Source organism: Galeopterus variegatus, unplaced genomic scaffold (assembly GCF_000696425.1).
Source record: "Galeopterus variegatus unplaced genomic scaffold, G_variegatus-3.0.2 Scaffold2091, whole genome shotgun sequence".
Taxonomy (NCBI): domain Eukaryota; kingdom Metazoa; phylum Chordata; class Mammalia; order Dermoptera; family Cynocephalidae; genus Galeopterus; species Galeopterus variegatus.
This window is the reverse complement of record NW_007728202.1, coordinates 19,863-39,724: the sequence shown is the minus strand read 5'-3', so window position 1 is coordinate 39,724 and position 19,862 is coordinate 19,863.

Sequence of the window (19,862 nt, the reverse complement as noted above, 5' to 3'; positions counted from 1 at the left end):
ATGTCTTATATCAAGTCAGCAATATATTGTATCCAGGATTATCCTATTCTTCAATTTTTCTTTTATAGTGGAATGAAATATCCATTTTTCCCATTTAATTATATTAGATGTGATGTAGGTTTTGAAGAGTGAAGATTTTAAATAGTAATTAGGGAGACTAATACCTTTTTTAGTTTATATCGAGCCCTTTAAAAAAGGTATATGTGACCTCTGTCATGACAAAATTTACAATCTAGTTGGGAAGACAGAATTGAAAGGCCAATATAATTGCAGCTCAGAATACATTTGCTGTGATGTACACATTTAAATATTTTGTGAGAGGTATATGTGTTTATAGAAAGAAAATTGATGCTTCATATTTTTAAATTATTTATCAAAGTTCCCTTGTTGTGAGCTCTTGCTTACAAAGGTCGTTCTAATTGGTAACATATTGTTGTGACTGCCAGGAAAGAATGTGTAAGACATGGCAATATGAGTTTTCCTATTTGCATGTCAGTTTTATTTACCACTGCAGAACTAATAAACGGTCTATCTCGTTTACATATCAATCTTGTAAATGTGAGTCTGTATCTCCATGCCAATCCACTCTGACAATCCAACACTAGATAATGATCGGTCCTTTTAAATATTGGAATAAATAATATAGATGAGGGAATCTTTGACTTCCTTACATATTTTGGATATTAACCCTTACATGTGAGGTGATGGATATGTTAATTAGCTTGATTTAATCATCCCACATTGTATACAAATATCAAAATTTTCACCTTGTATACCATTAATATATAATTTTCTGTAAATTAAAAATTAGGTCTGGCAGGTAAACTCAGTTGGTTAGAGCATAGCCTTATAACACCAGGATAATGGGTTCAGGTCCCTGCCAAAAAGAAAAAAAAAAAAGAAAGAAAAACCAGTGAAAAATTAAAGTTTAAAAAGAAATATGCAAAATTACTTAAATGACTAAAAGCCACTAAAAATTTTTGTACCATATACCTGGTATCTTATTGAACAGGTGGCCTTTTAAAAAAATTATTAACTAGATTTTTTTGTGTATATAATTTATTTGGCATGATTTTAAAGACTTGCGGAGAGAGAGAACATTCGTTGGGTTACAATGTGGAGTTGGGGGGAACAGGAAGGGTGAGGCATGATAGGGATAATTGAGTGGGGGACACAGGGTACAAATGCAATTTGTGGTGATGGGTATGCTTCCAGCATGAATCTGGCCCTCACATCATTTGCATGAGGGGTGACAATCAGCTTTGTATCTCAGGAATATTCTTAACCAATAAAAAATAATAATCTTAATTAAGATCCTAAAAACCTTAAGAACACAATGTACCTGTAAATATTTTTCAGTGTATATTTATTTAAAAATTACTGCATACTAAAAACCAATTTTGAAAATTGCAGTAATTTGTCACGAAGGAGATTTAGAGGTAAAAATAGAATTTTTATTGATTTATATGTATTTTTTTAATTTGGCAGAAACATTTGTTCTTTACTTAGATTTGCACATACATTATTAGTTACTGGGATTCCTATGTTTGCCACCAGATGGAATGAAGAAACTTGCTTTTTACATTATCATTTTCCCTACCATCACTAAAAGAAATTGATTGATACCAGAAATTATATAAGAAATAATGCAGAAACAGAAATGTTCTTTTCACTATATAATGCTTCTAAAAGGTTGTGCAACAGTGCCAGTAGCAACATGAACAAGCAACTTTGGGTTTTGTTCATTAGAGATGGTATTATTGAAATGTCAGTATGCTATAGCAGGTGACAAAGTTAAGTTTTGTAACTCAATTAAAAACAGTGATATTTTACATTTTTGTAGGAAAAAAAAACTTTGATTTAAAAGAAAATAATTAATGAACTGCCTTTCCAAGGCTTAAAAAAAGTATTAAGCCATTTTTGTGGGAAAGCATATTTTTAAAGAAGCTGATTTCTAATTTATTCAAGACATTCTTTTGATAATTAAGTGTATATTTATGTGTGCTCCTTTAGTCTATGAATAGCTCATTGTTTTGCAGAACTTTCATGTGTTTCTTGATGTAGAGTTTTTAATGACAAATACCCAACTCAAATAGTCGAATGATTATATGAGTGACATATACACATCTACTTGATAAGGCTCAGATGCAGTGATTTTTTAGACTGTCTTTCTGTCACATGATTGGGGCATTACATTTAGAAATTTACACAGAAGAATAAAAAATGTTTAATGTGCCATATCTTTGCCTTTATTCTTCTGGTGAATAGCAGTTTGTTCGAATATTGTTCCCCCCCCCCCACACACACACACAAAGACTCAGAGGAACTCCCCTAGGTACCTGAGCCCAGAATTACCATAATGGGTGTTCTAAGTGTGGGTTTATGAAAACCAAGTGATAAGTGAACCTTTGGCCCAAATCCTCCTCTCAGTGAGACAAATGGGACTGCTGAAAACACTGTGCTTATTTCCCTTGTGACCAACTGGATAATTGAAATACTCTTAGCAGCTAGTGAAATTCTCAAAATTGGTTCCTTGACCTGCAGATAAATGGCCATTATAGTTAAAAATGGCCAAGTGCAAGTCTCTGAAATTTCCCCATGCCAAGATAGCAAAGCAATTGTAGTACATATTTCTAGGAGGAATTGCAGAGATTAGTGCCACTGTAAAGGATATATGGGTGATAATACTGTCATATTGTCTTTCCATTTATTCATATGGCCTCAGAGAAATGAGATGAATTATGACAGATAATAGTGAATTAATGTAAACTTAACCATATGGTAGCTCCAGTTGCACCTGTTGTACTGGATGTGGACTATTAATTGGATAAATCTATTTAGCCCCTATAATATTGCAGACCACATAAAATCTTTAACATCCAGGTAGGATAAATGTATTACTTTAAAAGTACGCAGATACACAGGATAAGTGATTTTTTTTACTAGCCTAATTCTTTAACATTTTATACCTTATTCCTTTCATCTAAAATAGCTAAGTTCATAAATAATATTTTCATTCTAAACTTAATTGATTTTGTTTCCTTAGGCAGTGTAGTTATATGAAAGATTTTAAAATAGAATTTTTTATTGGAAATCAGTAAGCATACAAAAAGATTGGCTTGTTTCCCAATTTACATATCAACTTTTTACAGAGCTCTACAAATACTAGTTTTTAGGTATTTTTTTAATTTTATTTACTTGAATTACTTGGTTTTTATTAATCTTGTCCCCTTTAAATGGCTGACCATGCAAACCTCCACATTTGTAACTTATTTTTTAACTTAGATGGTAACCTAATGCAGATATAATGTTTCTCACTAATGAATATCAATTTATATCTATATATTTTATGGTCATCTAAACTAGTATATGTCCTTATCTAGTAGTATCCACAGTTTTAAAGATCGATGTATAGCACGGACGAATGAATGAACAAGTTAAGTATTCTACCTTAAAATACATTCAAACATACCTTATATAAATTTGTACTTACACTTTAAAATAAGGACTGAATAAAATATTGATAGTTTTATATGTTAATGTAGCCCTTTAAATATAGGCATAATTACCTTGTTTACATTTTTATCACCACATATGCTATGAATTTATGTCAATGCATAAAGAATAAGTATAGAAAAAGAGTTTTGTGAAAACATTAATGAATATAAAATCACAAATATACCATATAAGTCAACTAGAATATCTTAATTAACATCTGACAAAGATTAGAGCAGAAAGTTGTTAATCAATGTTTTAACTTTTAACCGTAATGGTCAACTATATCTTATTATTTCCAATTTCAGAAGTTCAGTCTTCCTGTCATTTTTAACAATTTGCAGACTCAGATTTATATGCAAGTTATAAAATAAATAGTACTAACCATTAGTGCAATGGACAAATAATTTATTGAATAGTATTCTGAATATTGAAATCAACACATATATCAAAATTTTATTCACTAAAAACCAAAGAATATATGACTTATTTGTCACACTAAAGGGCATAATAGAATTTTTTTAAGCAAAATAATGATGTGTAAGGGTAGGAAATATTTTAGAAAGCTCATATGAAATACCTAAAACTTAAAAAAACCATGTTATTTACAGTTGTGGATTAAAAAAAAATAAGCAGAAATATTTTTAAAATAGTTGGTAATGGGATACCGAAATTGTCTTTCTACAAACTAAAAGGCTTAAACAACATCCTCTGATTATTTCATGTTTTCTGTCAGTCAGAATTTATTGCGTGACATATCTAGGTTTTCTGCTCAATGTCTCTCACAGCTGCAATGGAGGAATCAGTTGGGCTGCATTCTCCTGTGAAGTTCAGGATCTGCTTCAAAACTTGTTCATGTTGTTGGAAGAATTTTGTTTTTTATAGTTGTAGAACTAAGAACACTATTTCCTTGCTGGATTTGGCAAAGGGTTGTTCAGTGATAGTAAAGTGCCTCCTGGTATGTATACCTTTGTGCAATTACCAACCTTTTAGTATGTGCTTAATCTATTGTGGGAATGTAGGCCATAACTACCCCATCTTCAGGTCCCTTTGGCTTTACTTTCCCTTGTATGACCTGCCCCTTCCTGCATAAGCTTTTTACTACGAAGGTATCCATTAATCTGAAGCAAGGCAAAGATAGTTAAGATAATGACTGAAAAGCTTGGCTAACTTAAGACAAAGATCAAAGCTTCCCTGTTGATACAGGTGGTATTCTTAAGTTAAATGCTCACTGGTCACAAGACTTTAGATATATCATAGTAGGTATACTCTCTTTTGTACTTAAGTTTATTTATAGACCTCTGTTTCCCTCCAAATGGTGCGGGGTGCAGCAACACAAACACCTGGGTTGCCACCCGCCTGGTCCTTCTTATACCAATAAACTCCTGGTAGTTCTGTAAGTAGTTGTCTGCTTCGTTTTCAGTCTCATAGTTTCTTCTTATTTCAGAGGCTATTTCACCTTATCTCCATCTTCAGACATCTAGTGACTTGCTTCCAATAAACACAATATAACAAAAGTGAGGCAATGCCATGTCCATGATTAGATTATAAAAACTGTTACTTTATGCCTTGCTAGATCTCTCTCTCTTTTGCCAGAATTCTGGTGAAGCAATTTGCCATGTTAAGAGATGTTCTTTGGAGAGGTGCTCATGTCAGGGCACTGAGGGAGGCCCCCAGCTAAATACTGACAAGGAACTAAATCCTTCTTTCAACCAGCTAAGCCATACCTGGATTTCTCAAAGTATGGAAATGGTAAGATAAATTTTGTTGTTTTAATATACTACATTTTTGAGTAATTTATTATGCAACAGTAGATTAATACAATTAGTAATTACACATATACTCAAGTGGTAGCAAGTTATATTTGGTTTTATAATTTCTGAGGGCTCTGTAATGACACCTTTGTATTTTATACATGGTATGTTTCATTTGATTTATCCTTATCTTGTATGTGTAGAGAGGAAAAAAAATTCTTTATATTAGGTGAAAAACAATTTCTACAAGGTTGGGTTTATGTTATATTTGTTGAGTTGCTGAACAATTTTAAGGATAAGCAGGTAATTTAGAAATACATGAATTATGGAATATGCTGTAGAGATTTTTTCCCCATTGTCATGTAAGAACCATCTATATCAGAAGCGTTAAGGAGGAGGAGGGTCTAAAATTCAAAACCAATGCCCTACAGTAAAACATAATCTCTAAAGGTAGAGCTGAGGAATCTCATAATTTCCCCACCCCAAAGTATTCCTTATAACCACCAAAATCAAGAGTCATTGCTACGTATTTTTACTTTAAGGATTATGTTGCAAAGGATAAACCAATTCAGAAAACCAGCTCACATTTTTTAATGTTTTTATTATGAACTAGCTTAAGTGATAAATGGGTTATTTTCCTGAAACTGAAATTCAATATGGTTGCTCATTTTTTTTTTTCTTTTCATCACATTGATTAGGAATATATTGGTAACTTAAACTTAGGCTGATTTTATCAGTCTTTTCTTAAGAGTAATTAAAATAGAATGATTACTGTCAGGATACTGATGTAGGAAAATGTCTTTATTGTCACTTAGTATACCATTAGAAAATAAAGGGAAAAGGCAGATAATGTTCCACATTGAAAGAAAAAATAAAACTTAGAGTGTCACTCCCTATTTTTAAATTATTTTTTAAATTTATTGCTTCTATTCTACTTTTGTAATGTATATTCTTTACAGATTCAACATATTATCATATTATAACACTTAAAGGCTTGCTTTATTCATTTTAAAAATTACATATAATTATGATATGAATATAACATAATTTGCTGAAATACTCCCCATATTAATTTGATATGTTTTCAGTTTTTATTTTCACAATGCTGCAATGAATATTCTTGCCATACTCTCCTATACTTGTTTAAGTATTTCTGACGGATGCGTGATAAAGGTCTTGTTTTAATGATGCTATGAGACCTCCTCTATTTCCACTGTGTTTCTACAGAAATTTCTTTGCTCTTCTAGGGAAAGCTATGGTATCTCTCAGTGATTGAGTCTGAATCATGAAATCAGAGTATGCAATTTGGCTAACTTGCTAACCATATAACAAGTTTAATCTTCCTGTACCTCAGTTTTATTACTTGTAAAGTGACTCTAGTGGTAGTAGCCATTTCATAGGGTTGCCACTCAATAACAAAAAATAACTTTAATATAAAGCATTTAGGATTGATCTGAGTACATGAAAAAGACCCAGTGATTTTTGATAATCACTCTTATTGATCTCATTTTTATTATTGAAACTATTATTCTGCTTGTGTTTTCCTTATCTCTCTTACAAAGTTTCAGACACCTTGAAAGCAGGGTCTGGTCATCTCATTCTTTCAAACCTAAAGAACCTCCATACTGCACCTGGAATGTAAGTACTCAACAAGTGCTCCTTCAATTTGCTACTGAAAGCCATTACTCAACTTTGACCAACGTCTTAATGCCTCTACCGTGATGAGAGGCTCAGATTGATTATCAGGGAACTCTGCCTAATAAGTTTCGAGTCCTGGAGTTTCAAAGCATTTCTAGGAGACAAATTAATACAGTTTTCAAAGTTCCCCAACCTGGTATCTCACTCTCAATGGGCAATCACTTTTTTAAATCTTTAAATATTTATTTCAGCATTTACTTACTTGTTTTATATAGTGTGTATAGTCTATTCATTTTTGTCTCTCTTTTTTTTTTCACTATTACACGTTATTCAGTGATTTCCAGCTATGAAAAAATGTAATCATTCTATTTTAAAATCCCACTGCTCTGGCCGGCCTGGTGGCGCACTGCGCGCTCCCAGCGAGGGTTCGGATCCCACATACAGACCGGTTCCCGCTCACTGGCTGAGCGAGGTGCGGGTGCAGCACCGAGGTTTGCGATCCCGTTGCCGGTCCCCGGTCTGGTACGGGCGCGACACTGAGGGTTGCCATCCGTTGCCAGACAAAAAAAAAAAAAAAAAAAAAAAATTCCCCCTGCTCCAACTAAATTTTTCTCCCCTCCAATGCTCCCAGTGGAAATTATATCATAATTTGTTGTTTAGATTTTATGACTATGTATATATTATTTATAAGCACCAGCAATTTAATGATTTTTTTGTATAGGTCAGCCACCCCCCCACCCCACCAACCCTTGGGATTAATACATGCCTATTTATTGTTGTCATTTCGTTTTTAATTTTTTTATAAATATTCTTCAAAATCTTCAACTGCTGTAAACTCTTCTTAATATAGTCAAACATGTAAATTAAATAATTCCAATTTCTCCTTCTTAGAGACATCATTCAAGGATCCCTCCGTCCTGCTTCTAACTGAACCTTTGCTCACTAGACGTACTGCACAGTCATCATTTAGACATTTCTTTACCAATTCAGCAAAATTCCCCTCACCTTTTTTCTATGTTGAATCCTTCATTTATTGGATCTCATATCCCATCTTTGATTTTATTTGTTTTATCCTTCATTTTTGTAGACCACACCATTATCTTAAAGGGAGCACAGGAGATACACTTTTAAAACCTTGCATATTTTAAAGTTCTTTTATTACACATGTCCTGCTTGGAAATAATTTTTCCTCAGAAATGTAAAATATTTATTTGTTATTGTTTCTCATTGTGCTCTTGCAAAGAAGCATATTATAAATTGCTATCATTTGCATGTAAATATATTGTTTGTTTTTTGTATTATTTTTGTTATAATTTTCTTATTTTTTCTCATTAGAAACTTTTGATATCCTCTCTATATCTCGTGTTTATAAATTGTATGATTCAATCCTAGGTATTATTTATTATTTTATTAGACATACAGTGGGTTTTCTCAAACTGGAAACCTTAAGAACTTTGGTTCTGATAAAATTTAAACTTTTTTTTTTTTTTGGTACATTTTGCTTCATCTTCTCTTCATTTCTCCAACTTTTGTTGGTTGAATATTATGTGTCCTGAAATGTTCTCTTCTTTACTTAGCATTTTTCTACTATTTTCCTCTACATTCTGAGATATTTTAACTGTATTTTTCCTCTGAATACTTGTTTTCTGATTATTTTATATTTATTATTTGTTCTTCATGACACAGGCTTGCATATTTGGTGTTCCTTGTTTGCTTATTTATAAAATGGTGACTGGAAGCTCTATATTTATTTTTCCATTAGTAGTTTTATAGTTTCAGGTCTCATATTTAAATCTTTAATCCATTTTGAGTCAATTTTGCTACATGGCAAGAGGTGCAAATCTAGTTTCATTTTTCCACATGTGGACATCCGATTTTCCCAGCACCATCCACTGAGAGGCAAGCCCCTCCCCAATGTGTGTTTCTGGTGTCACTGTCAAAGATCAGTTGGCTGTAAGTCTGTGGGTTGATTTCTGTGTTCTCTATCATGCTCCGTTTGTCCAAATGTCAGTCTATATGCCAGTATCATGCTGTCTTGGCTACTACAGGTTTGTAGTATACCTTAAGTCAGGTATTGTTAGGCCTCCAGCTTTATTTTTTTTGCTCAAGATTGCTTCAGTTATCCAGAGCCTCTTGTACCATGTGAATGTTGGGATTGTTTTTTTCTATTTCTGTGGACAATGTCTTTGATATTTTGATGAGGATTGCACTGAATCTGTAGAATGCTCTGCGTAGCATGGACATTTTCACAATGTTGATTCTTCCAATCCAAGAGCTTGGGATGTATTTCCATCTTTTTGTGTCTTCTTTAATTTCTTTCAGTAGTGATTTGCAGTTCTCATTTTGGAGATCTTTTTCCTCCTTGGTTAAATCTATGCCTAGTCACTCTACTTCCTGGTTAATATTGTAAGTAGGCTTACTTCTTGATTTCATTTTCTGTTCGTTCGTTATTAGAGAATATAAACACAACTGATTTGGGGGCATTGACCCTGCATCCTGCAACATTACTGAAATTATTCATCAGCTTTAAGAGTTTTTTCATAGAGTCTTTATATTTTTCTATATGTAGGATCATGTCATCTGCAAATAAGGGCAATTTAACTTTGTCGCTTCCAATGTTTATGCTTTGTAATTTTTTCTCTTGCCTGGTTGTTCTGGCTAGTACCTCCAGTACTATCTTAAATAGGAGTGGTGAGAGTGGGTATCCCCATCCTGCTCCCACTGTTAAGGGAAAAGCCCCCAGTCCTTCACCATTCAGGATGATGTTGGCAGTGGGCTTGTCACAGATGGCTTTTATTGTGTTGAGATACCTTCCTTCTGTACCCAATCTGCGGAAAGTCTTCAACATAAAGGGATGCTGAATCTTGTCAAATGCCTCCTCTGCATCTGTTCAGATAATCATATGGTTTTTGTCCATGATTTTGTTGATGCAGTATATCCCATTTATTGACTTTGTATATGTTGAACTGTCCTTGCGTCCCTGGGACGAATCCCACTTTACACTTCAGGAAGTAAGACTGGACCAAAACTTTATGAATAAGATCTCCAAAGCATAAGTAACAAAAGAAAAACGTAAATAAATGGGATTATATCAAACTAAAAAACTTCTGCACAGCAAAGTAAACAATCAAGAGAGTGAAACAGCAACCTACAGAATGGGAGAAGATATTTGCAAACTATACATCCAACAAAATGTTAATATCCAGAATATATAAGGAACTCCAGCAACTACACAGTAAAAATAAGTAAGTAAGTAAGTAAATAAATAAATAAATAAATAACCTAATTTTTAAAAACAGGCAAAGGATCTGAATAGACATTTTTCAAAGGAAGATATACAATTGATGACAGGTACTTGAAAACATGTTCAACATTACTAATCATTAGGGAAATTCAAATTAAAACCACATTGAGCTATTTATCATCTCACCCAAGTTAGACAGGCTATAATCAAAAACGCTGAGAAGAACATATGCTGGAGAGGATGTTGAGAGAGGGGAACACTCCTACACTTTGGTGGGACTGTAACTTAGTACAATTATTATGGAAAACGGTATGGAGGTTTATCATGCAACTACAGATAGATACAATACCATCCAGCAATCCTACTTCTAGATGTATACCAAAAGGAATGGACATCTTCATGTAAAAGGGATACCTGCACTCCCATGTTCTGTTAGCAAGGATAAATGACCTTACATTCATATGATATATTGTTTGTTTAATATGCCTTAAGGCTTGCCCTTAAGGCTTGTAATTCTGTCCTTTTAACTATTAGCCACATATGTCCAGTCTGTAGTCATTATTGGTTGTGGAGTATACTAACATTTATAAAGCAAATGCATTTCACAGGACCTAGTTTCCAAAGCCTTGTAGTTTCAGGTTTAGCCTAACTTTTTAAAATTACATATAGAAATGTTAACTTTGCAAAAGACAGGAAACATTCCTCAGGCTAAATTCTCTGTAACACAGCAAAGTTGCTGGTTCAAGAACAGACAAGTTACTTGATTGTTATGTAAACATACTAAGGGAACTGCTGTAGGCAAAGAAAATGTTTGCTAAGATCAAGCTTTTGTTGGTGGATCCACTTAACCTTTTGCAAATTGCATTATGGAATGTCACATTTTTATTTCACTGATGTTAGCAGCCTCTATATTTATTGTTAAACTATACTTAGCCATAACTTCACTTATGTTCCTTTTCTGTAACTCCCTGGTCTGGAGAATAAATACTGGGAGAGAACCCCAGTTCATAGTTAATTTCCCAAGGAAGGAATGCCTCTCTCTTGAGGGTTCCAGGAAATTAACCCCTTCGGGGTCTCTCACTACTCAGAAGAAATGGGCTTTGAGTAATTCTTTCTGCATCTCTGTCACCCCGTGTAAGGCAAAGCAACAATTGGTACGATTTTCCATGTGAATCCTGCAGTCATAGTGATGGGAAGTTCAACACACATTCAGTAGGCTGACACACTGATCACACAACTTTGGTGCAGTGCCTGCAGCCAGAACACTATGGGCGAAAAGACAGAAGGGTTATTGGTAGCAGTACATTATCTGAATAGCACCCTCATCTTACCCTACAAGACCACTCCCAGGAATTTGACTGACAGCCCAGGTCCTTGCACTTTGGCTGTGTTCCCAGCCCACCCACATTGTTCCAAATGACTTAGCAGCATTGGAGCTGCCTGGGTTAAATCTGCAAGAGAATTAGAGGCTAGTAACACATCACCCATGTAGTGAAAACTTGTAACCATGCTGGGCCTAGTCCATTTGACTAGGTCCCCAGACACCAAACCATGACAAATGGTTGGGCTATGTAGATAACCATGGGGCAAAATTTGAAAGGTTCACTGTCTTCCCTCCCAGGTGAAGGCGAACAGATCTTGGCTATCAGCCAAGATTGGAATAGAGAAAAAACACATTTGCAAGGTCTAGTACATAACGATAAGTTCCCAGCTAAGTCGTCAGCAGATCCATCAAATTGTTAACTGAAAGCACAGCTGCATGCAAAGAAGGCAGTACTTTGTTTAGTTCTCAACAGATTACAGTCACTCTCCAGGTACCATCAGGCTTTTTCACTGGCCATACCAAAGCATTAAATGGGCTATGAGATGGATGAATAATGCCAACTTTCTCTAATTCCAGTATAGTGGCACTTATCTCTGGATGTCCTCCACGTAGGCGATATTGTTTTACATTAACTACATTTCTTGGCTTGGGTAACACCTGTGGGTCATGTTTAGCATATCCTAGTAACAGAGGCCTTACTGTCCATATTCGCTACCAAAACTCTCCAACTGTTGTTTCCACGTGCAAACCATACAGTACATCTATACCCAAGATGTATTCAGCTACAGAAGATGTATATTCATATAGGAAGATATGTATGTGTGTATATATATATATACACACACACACACACACACACACACACATACACACACACAGTATACACTAGGGGGTAATCTTCCTATGCACAAAGGCAATGACACAGCTTTGACCTTGTAGTATGTCCTCCATAGCCATCTATACGAACTGTGGCCCCTGGAAATTTATCTGGATTGCCATATCTCAGTCTACATTCTGCACCTGTATCCACCAATACCAAAACATGCTGCACCAATATATTGCCAATTCAACTTGAGGCCCCGGTCCTCACCTGCCCCCAAAAGATCCACCACCTCGGAAGCAACCAGAAAATCCTTTAAATCCACTGAGCATACCTTGATACCTGTTTCCAGACACTTGGTTAAAAGCTGTTCAGAGCTCAATTGCTGCCACAAGGCAAATAGAACTGCATTTGGTTGCTGGTCAATTTTCTTGCTATCAAGCCCTGCTGCAAGCAAGTCAAGCCACATCTGCTTACGGCTGGTCTTGCTTGGTCCCTTCGGGATAAAATCCCAAGTATTTCTTGGGGGTTTGGTCTTAGACACCTTTCAGACCCTTTTGCTTGTCTTCTATCCTCTACTTCACCTAAGCCAGTTATCATGGTCATTACCTTGAATATAGGACGACCAGTGTATGAGGCCAGTATGGCCATCAGTGACCCAAAGGACATTGATGGTGCGTTTTGCAGCACTATGTCTCTCATACTGCCTGTAAAGTTTTCATCATCCAGGCCACGAGTGTTCAGATTAAACATGGACTGCTGCATCCCCAGCTCCTGAATGATTTGGACCAGCTCAGCATATGTTTGCCATTTACTCACAATCTCGGTCAGTTCTCCAGCATTTGCCCACACAGTTCAAGCAGCTGCATTCACCTATTCCATTAAGGAGTGATTACCCAGCCCTTGTGCATATCTGAGGCTCTGTAGCCCCTGCCTCGGTGGTGGGTATATGGTAATAGAGGCCAACTTCTCCATCTCCTCACCAGAACATACTACACTATCCACGCTTAGGTCCCATAGTTGTAACAGCCAAGCAGCCAGGGGCTCCCCCTGTTTCTGCCAAAACTGTCTCCCCAAGTCAACTAATTCAACCTGGGTATATGGACATAGGTGGTAAATTGGGTCACCTGTGGATTGCCCATCGGTTTTCCACCCGGTCCCATAGGCTGCTCGCATTTCACTTTCTGATGCATGACAGGTCATGCCTGGAGACACACAGTCTCCCCCAACTCACCACTGGGTTCATCGTTTTCCCTGGTGTGAGAGACAGGAGTGGCTAGTTGCTGCACATCATCCTCCAGGACATTTATCTGTGCTTCCCACAACTCTGCTTTCTTCTTCAAATCACGATCAGTTTGCAGCATAGTGAGCAGCAGCCAGGCTCCGGTCAGTAGAAAAGTGGCCACTGGGCACCACGTGCTCAAGCACAACCATGTTTCCTTCCCCTTCCAAGGAGTTTTCCACTGTAGTGCCTGGTCTACGCTGACTTGCAGTACAGTGAGCAGCAACCAGATCCCAGTGAACAGGAAGGTGGCCATAGAGCAGAGCATATTCAAAAGTAGCCACATTTCCTCCTTCTTCCAAGGGCTTTTGGCTCCTTGTACCTACTCAGAATCCTGCTATGACTACACCAATTGTAGGACTATGGCTGGGTCTGGAGCTCACAGACCCCTAGAGCCCACTGTCCAGACTGGGTCACAAACCCTTCACATGCAGGTGTACAAGCTAGGTAACTAGAACAAAGGTCCTTGAAGCCTTGGTTGAGGAAAGAGTAATCTTTATTTCTGCATACACATGTCTAGGAGCTGACAGCATAGTAAACATGCTCTCTTTTTAGACACAAGCTCTCTGCTGGCCAGTGCTGCATCCCAAACTCTCGAACATATAAGAATAGTAACAAAACTAAAAAGATAAGTTGGCACACACACGCATTAACTCCTCTCTCACACACAATTTGTTTAGAAAGAATGTGCTGCACCACACCCAACCAGACCTAAGACGAGGGGGCCTGATTGAACTATTCTCTTTTCCCAATAATAGGAAAAATAAATTCTGTTGGTGAATGGTTGACTCAGGAATCTATAATTAACAATGATTTACTGCATGTTGTCAAACAACTGGAAGAGAGAAGATCAAACATAACAAAGAAAGGATTACGTTTTGCAATGATGAATATGCTAATTACCCTGATTAGATCATGACTCATTGTATACATGTATTGAAATATAACTCTGAAATCCATATATATGTATAATCAATATGTTTCAATTTTTAAAATTGTTTAAAAATATACTTAGCCTCTGTAAATAGCCTGAACATAACAACTACAGGTGAGAATATTTTCCACGTTGAGAAAACCCAAAGTGAGTACAACCTGAAAATTTGCTATAGGCATATTACAACTGATGGGGGTAAACATATGTGTATAACAAAAAAAAAAAAGTGTAATTGTACTTAATGCCTGTGGTTATTCATTGTGTTATACATCAGCAGGTAACCGCAGATATTATTTATCAATCATGTGTCACCAAATCAGTAGGGTCAACAGTCAACTTCATTTGATCTTTTAGAGTAAACCAACATTAGTTGCTTATATTTTTTTGGTCAGAAATAGAAACTAAATGTCTGGACTATGCAGTAGTTTGATGAAGTAAAACTGGTGGAGTTTTATTGCAAGGTTTTGGTTTTAGGGATGAAACTGAAATCTTTATGAAAGAGATCTGCCCTTCGCCATTATTATAAAACACTGAACGCTTTGGAAATTAGTTTTTGCTACAGATTTAATAATGTTCTTCAGATGAATTCAGTTTAAAATTACAAGGCAAAAAAAAAGTGCTAACATGCAAAACTTATGCTTCAAATAATATCATTTAGATGAAAATGAATGTTGTTTGAATCACCAGTAATGTCAAAGTGTTTTATACACTTGTCATGCTGTCAAAAGTTAAAACAAAAAGTAAGATGACCATTCCCACAAAAATTTGTGGCAGATATATTTTCTGAGCTCAAATTACAGTTTCAGCAGCTTTTCTCAGACCTGATGGAAGTTCAAAGGAAATTTCCGTATTTCAAAATACATTTAACTGTTCAATTGAAGAGCTTCCACCTAACCTAGCATTGGAAGTGATTAATCTGCAACATAATGACTGGCCAAAAGGCAAATGTCAACAGAGGCATCTAAGAGAATCTGATAAGTGCCTTCACAGACTTGAATAAGCTCAATTAAAATCATATGCTCATTGATTTATATCAGCATTTGTTAGTACTTATCTTTGTGAAAATACTTTTTAAAAGATAAAATATATAAAAAAAATTCTCATCGCATATTAGCATTAACAGATGAACATTTGCAATCTGTTTTTGATGAGCGGGAACACTAAGTTTGCATTTTAATTAAGGGAAATGTTATCCCCTGCATTATTTCACTAGGGCTGCCGTAACAAAGTACCACAAACTGCGTGGCTTAACCAACAGGAATTTATTGTCTCGCAGGTTTGGAGGCTACAAGTTCGAGATCAAGGCATTGCAAGATTGGTTCCTTCTGAGGACTGTGAGGAAGAATCTATTTTATTCCTCTCTCCAGATGATTTTCCAGCAGTCTTAAGTGTTTCTTCGCTGTGGACACATCACCCTCATCTCTGACCGATGATCATAAGGCATTCTCTCTGGAGCACGTCTGTCTCCAAATTTTCCTTTTTGATATGACACCAGCAATATTGGAATAGGGTCGACCTTAATGACCTCATTTTAACTTGATTACTTCTGTAAAGTCCCTATCTCCAGATAAGGTTACATTATGAGGTATGGAGGATTAGTACTTAAACATATGAATTTTGAGGAACACAATTTAACGTGTGACTTTCTTCTCCCAAAAGAATTTCATTCTTCTTATTAGAACTGCATTACAAAATATTATACTTTATTATTGTTATTTGAACGCCATCCATAATAATTTGTGGAAACGTGTTATATCTTATTGTGTTACATTGTATCTTATTGTCTTATTATATATATTATTATATTTATTAAAAAACGTTGCCCATCCTGATGTAAATCTCACTTGACCTTGATATGTTCAGTTTAGTGCTGTATTCTTGTGCTATCTATGTAATGATTCAGCTTCCAGTTACTTTATGCTTCAGTTTATCCAGATATGTATCCTCCATTTGTAGTAAATAAATGAATACAGGACTGTAAGGTTTTGTGGAGAAGACTTAATAGGCTACTTGTTTCTTTATGTTTAGTTGATTTCCCCAATTTAAAATCAATCCCTCTAGCTTTTAACTATTATACTTAGGGCTTCTAATTCTGAAGATTTTCCTGTGTTCTTATATATAAATCATGGCCACAGACAGTTTTCAAAAAACATTTTTTTTTTATCCTGCTAGGTTAGTTATCATGCATCCATCAATTTTCTTCCATCTGCCTTTCCATGTATCTGATCTGTTGAACTCTGTGTCAGATCAAGTCCTCCAAGGAGCAGAGCTAAAATGGATTAAAAATGCAAAAGATTTAGAGAAGGAGGGAGAATCATGGGGGAAACAAAAAAAACAAAAAAAGAAAGGAAGCAGAATGGGTCAGAGAGATCTTTAAATTGAAATGCATTTCTGGAAAGGTTTTGGCCATCTGAGTGGGAAGCTCTGGGAAAGATTACCCAGCAGAGGGGTGCCATGATGGAGAGAAACGGCCAGACCCTAGTATCCTCACAATGCTCAATTTTTGTCTGGGGTAGTCTGGGAAGAGTATGGCCCCAGATTACGTGCTGAGGTGTATCTCAGAGGCAATGCACCTGAAGGCTTTAGACCAACTGCACTTCTTCCTGCAATTGGATGGCAAATTCTTTCTTAAAGGAATTTCTGATGAGTGATGCACTCCATGACTGACACAGTCCACTCATTGCAATTCATGGACTAACCTTTATAGGCAAAACTGGGGTGTAGCTCTTCCAGGGTTGCATTAGGCCTTTTTCTTGAGGAGAAACTTGCAAGATTAGCAAAAGAAAAGACAGAATTTTTATTTATATACTTACATGCTAATTGACAGAAAAATATGGCTCGAGGAGGCTGTTAAAATTTAGGGCTTATATACCATCTTTATAGGGAGAGGAGAGTTAAAGAAAGGGTACTTATGGGAAAACAAATGGCTTTTAGGAAAGATAAATGGGCTCTTAGAAGAATAAACAGGAGATATGGCAGTTTTGTCACAATGTCTTAATGTGGTTCCAACTTGTCCTCCCCAGTGATGAGTCAACCGTCCCTGGTTTTGTAACTCCTGGGAAAGGGATTTATCATAATTGAGTTCTGCTGGGAGGCTTTGTTTTTAAGCAGATAAGAAAGGTCAGGAGAAAAAAAGCCTATTTTCAAATGTCTTTACCTCAAAACAATTTTTATGCCACAGTGGTGTACTCTGATTTCCTTCAGTGTACTTGTCAACTTAATCACGATCGGGTAAGGTAGTAGCATCAGGCAGTCTGGGTCCATGTGTATACCTCTCTCTCCCTGTTGTACACAAGCAGCTCTACCTTCTCAGTTACCCCTGCCAATATGTTGACTAATTTTCCTGCCTATTGGTTCTTGGACACAAGGATTGCAAATTTCCCAGAAGGCAGCCATAAACTTCTACCTTTACCTTGGCAAGAATGTGCCCATTTCGGGGACAAAGACAACAGCTGTTTGTGGCTCCTGGAATTGCTGGTGGTCTGTCCTTTGTATTGTTTTCATTTCACAATTGATTGGAGCTAGGCCCACCAGAATTTATGGTTTTGCCAGTCTGATACCATCCAATTCAACAAGTGGCCATGCATCCAGCACTGCACCTTACACAAGGTTCAATGACTACTAGGGTTTAGTTGCAGTAGAGCTCTTTTGAAAATGACAGGTAATTCTGTGTGCAAATGATATGGCTTTGCTGTAGAACCTGGGGATAGGGGCTATGCTGTGATTCTCCCAAAGGGTCATAAACTCCACATTGAACCTTTTCCTACAACCCTCACCATACAGGCTGTAGATTTTATGTTCTAATTTGAAAGGCTGAATGTGTCATAATCTGAACCAGCTGAAGAGCCTTTTCCAGTTCCAGGCCTTACTCAAAGCTTGCAGCCTTTGTGTAATTAAGTATTTAGGCTAGAAAAGTATTCTTACGGAAAGAAATGGTTTGTCAGGTATTATGATTTTCCTTTATAGTGGAAGATGCAAAATGTAGCAATATTTCTTTTACTTTTGGAGAGAATGGCCTGGTATGTTCTTTTTCCTGGACTCCTAAAAACTTTACTGATGACACAGGTATCTTTTCTTCCCTTTGCAGTGCTTGGGTCAAATGCCTCCAATGTGCTAACCACCTTCTGCTTAGTGGTCTTTCCTATCAAGAAGCATCTTTGATGTCATGGATTTCTGAAATGTTTTTCATGATGTCCAGTTCATTTGTGTCTCTTCAGATTGTACTGTGACCAAGAATGGGAACATTGGTATAGTCCTAGGACAACATTGTGAATATATATTGTCCATTGCATGTGATTGTGAACTATTTCTGATCCTCTTTTTTCTCAGTTGGGATATGAAAGAACACATTTGGTAAATCAATGACTGCAGATTATATACCAGAGGAAGTTTTAATCTATTCTAGAAAGATGCAATCTCTTAGATGGCAACTACAAATGTGTCCATAGGCTATTTGAGTTTGTGGAAGCCTACAGTCATTCTGCAGGACCTAACTGGATTGTACCATATCCAGATGTTATTTATAAGGAGATATGATAAGGACCACTACTTCTACACTCTTTAAATACTTAAGGGTAGCATTTCCCTTAAGGCTACTATTTCCCTGGGTTGTGATTTACTATCTTGTTAAGGGTTTTAGATGTTTTTCTACTATAACAGCTTTTGCCAACAATCCAAGGACCCAATGTGAATGTTATTTCAACTGTTGAGTATTTTGCTTCCAAATACACATACATGGGCTGTATAAATGATACTAAGTGGGTTTACAGAAACAGTAACCATTATAGACCAGATTTTGTCAGGCTTCCAATTATTACCTAGTCTCTGTGTGATCCTCTGAAAGAGGGGTCATGGTGATGCTTTAGATATCTGACTATCAAATACTGCCTTATAATATATGGTCAACACTCATTGAAATGTCTGGGTTCTCCTTTTTTCCCACGGTACAATAAATGGCTATTGGTCCTTTTGGGGAAATGATGAGAGGAATCATTATGATACACAAATGCTGTGGTGTTCCTGGTCCTTCCTCAACAGGTTCCCACATTAGCAATCCCTTACAGCTACACGATGATCCATTCTTACTTTTCCATGAAACACACACAAATGTAGAGTTCTTGCTCTGCACAGCAGTGCAAAACTGTAAAAATGATCCTATAAGCTGAAATCATGCAAAGCATTCTTAATAATTAACAGGAAAAATTATGATTGTTTCATGACCTCTAAAATGGTTTGTGAAATATTAAAATTCTCTTATTGTCAGTTATTTATGTACAGGGAAATAAAAAATGTTAAAACTAATATTTATTAAATTGTAATTTAAGACATTAGAAACATCAGGAATTTAAGTGTTTTATTTCTTTGCAGAAAA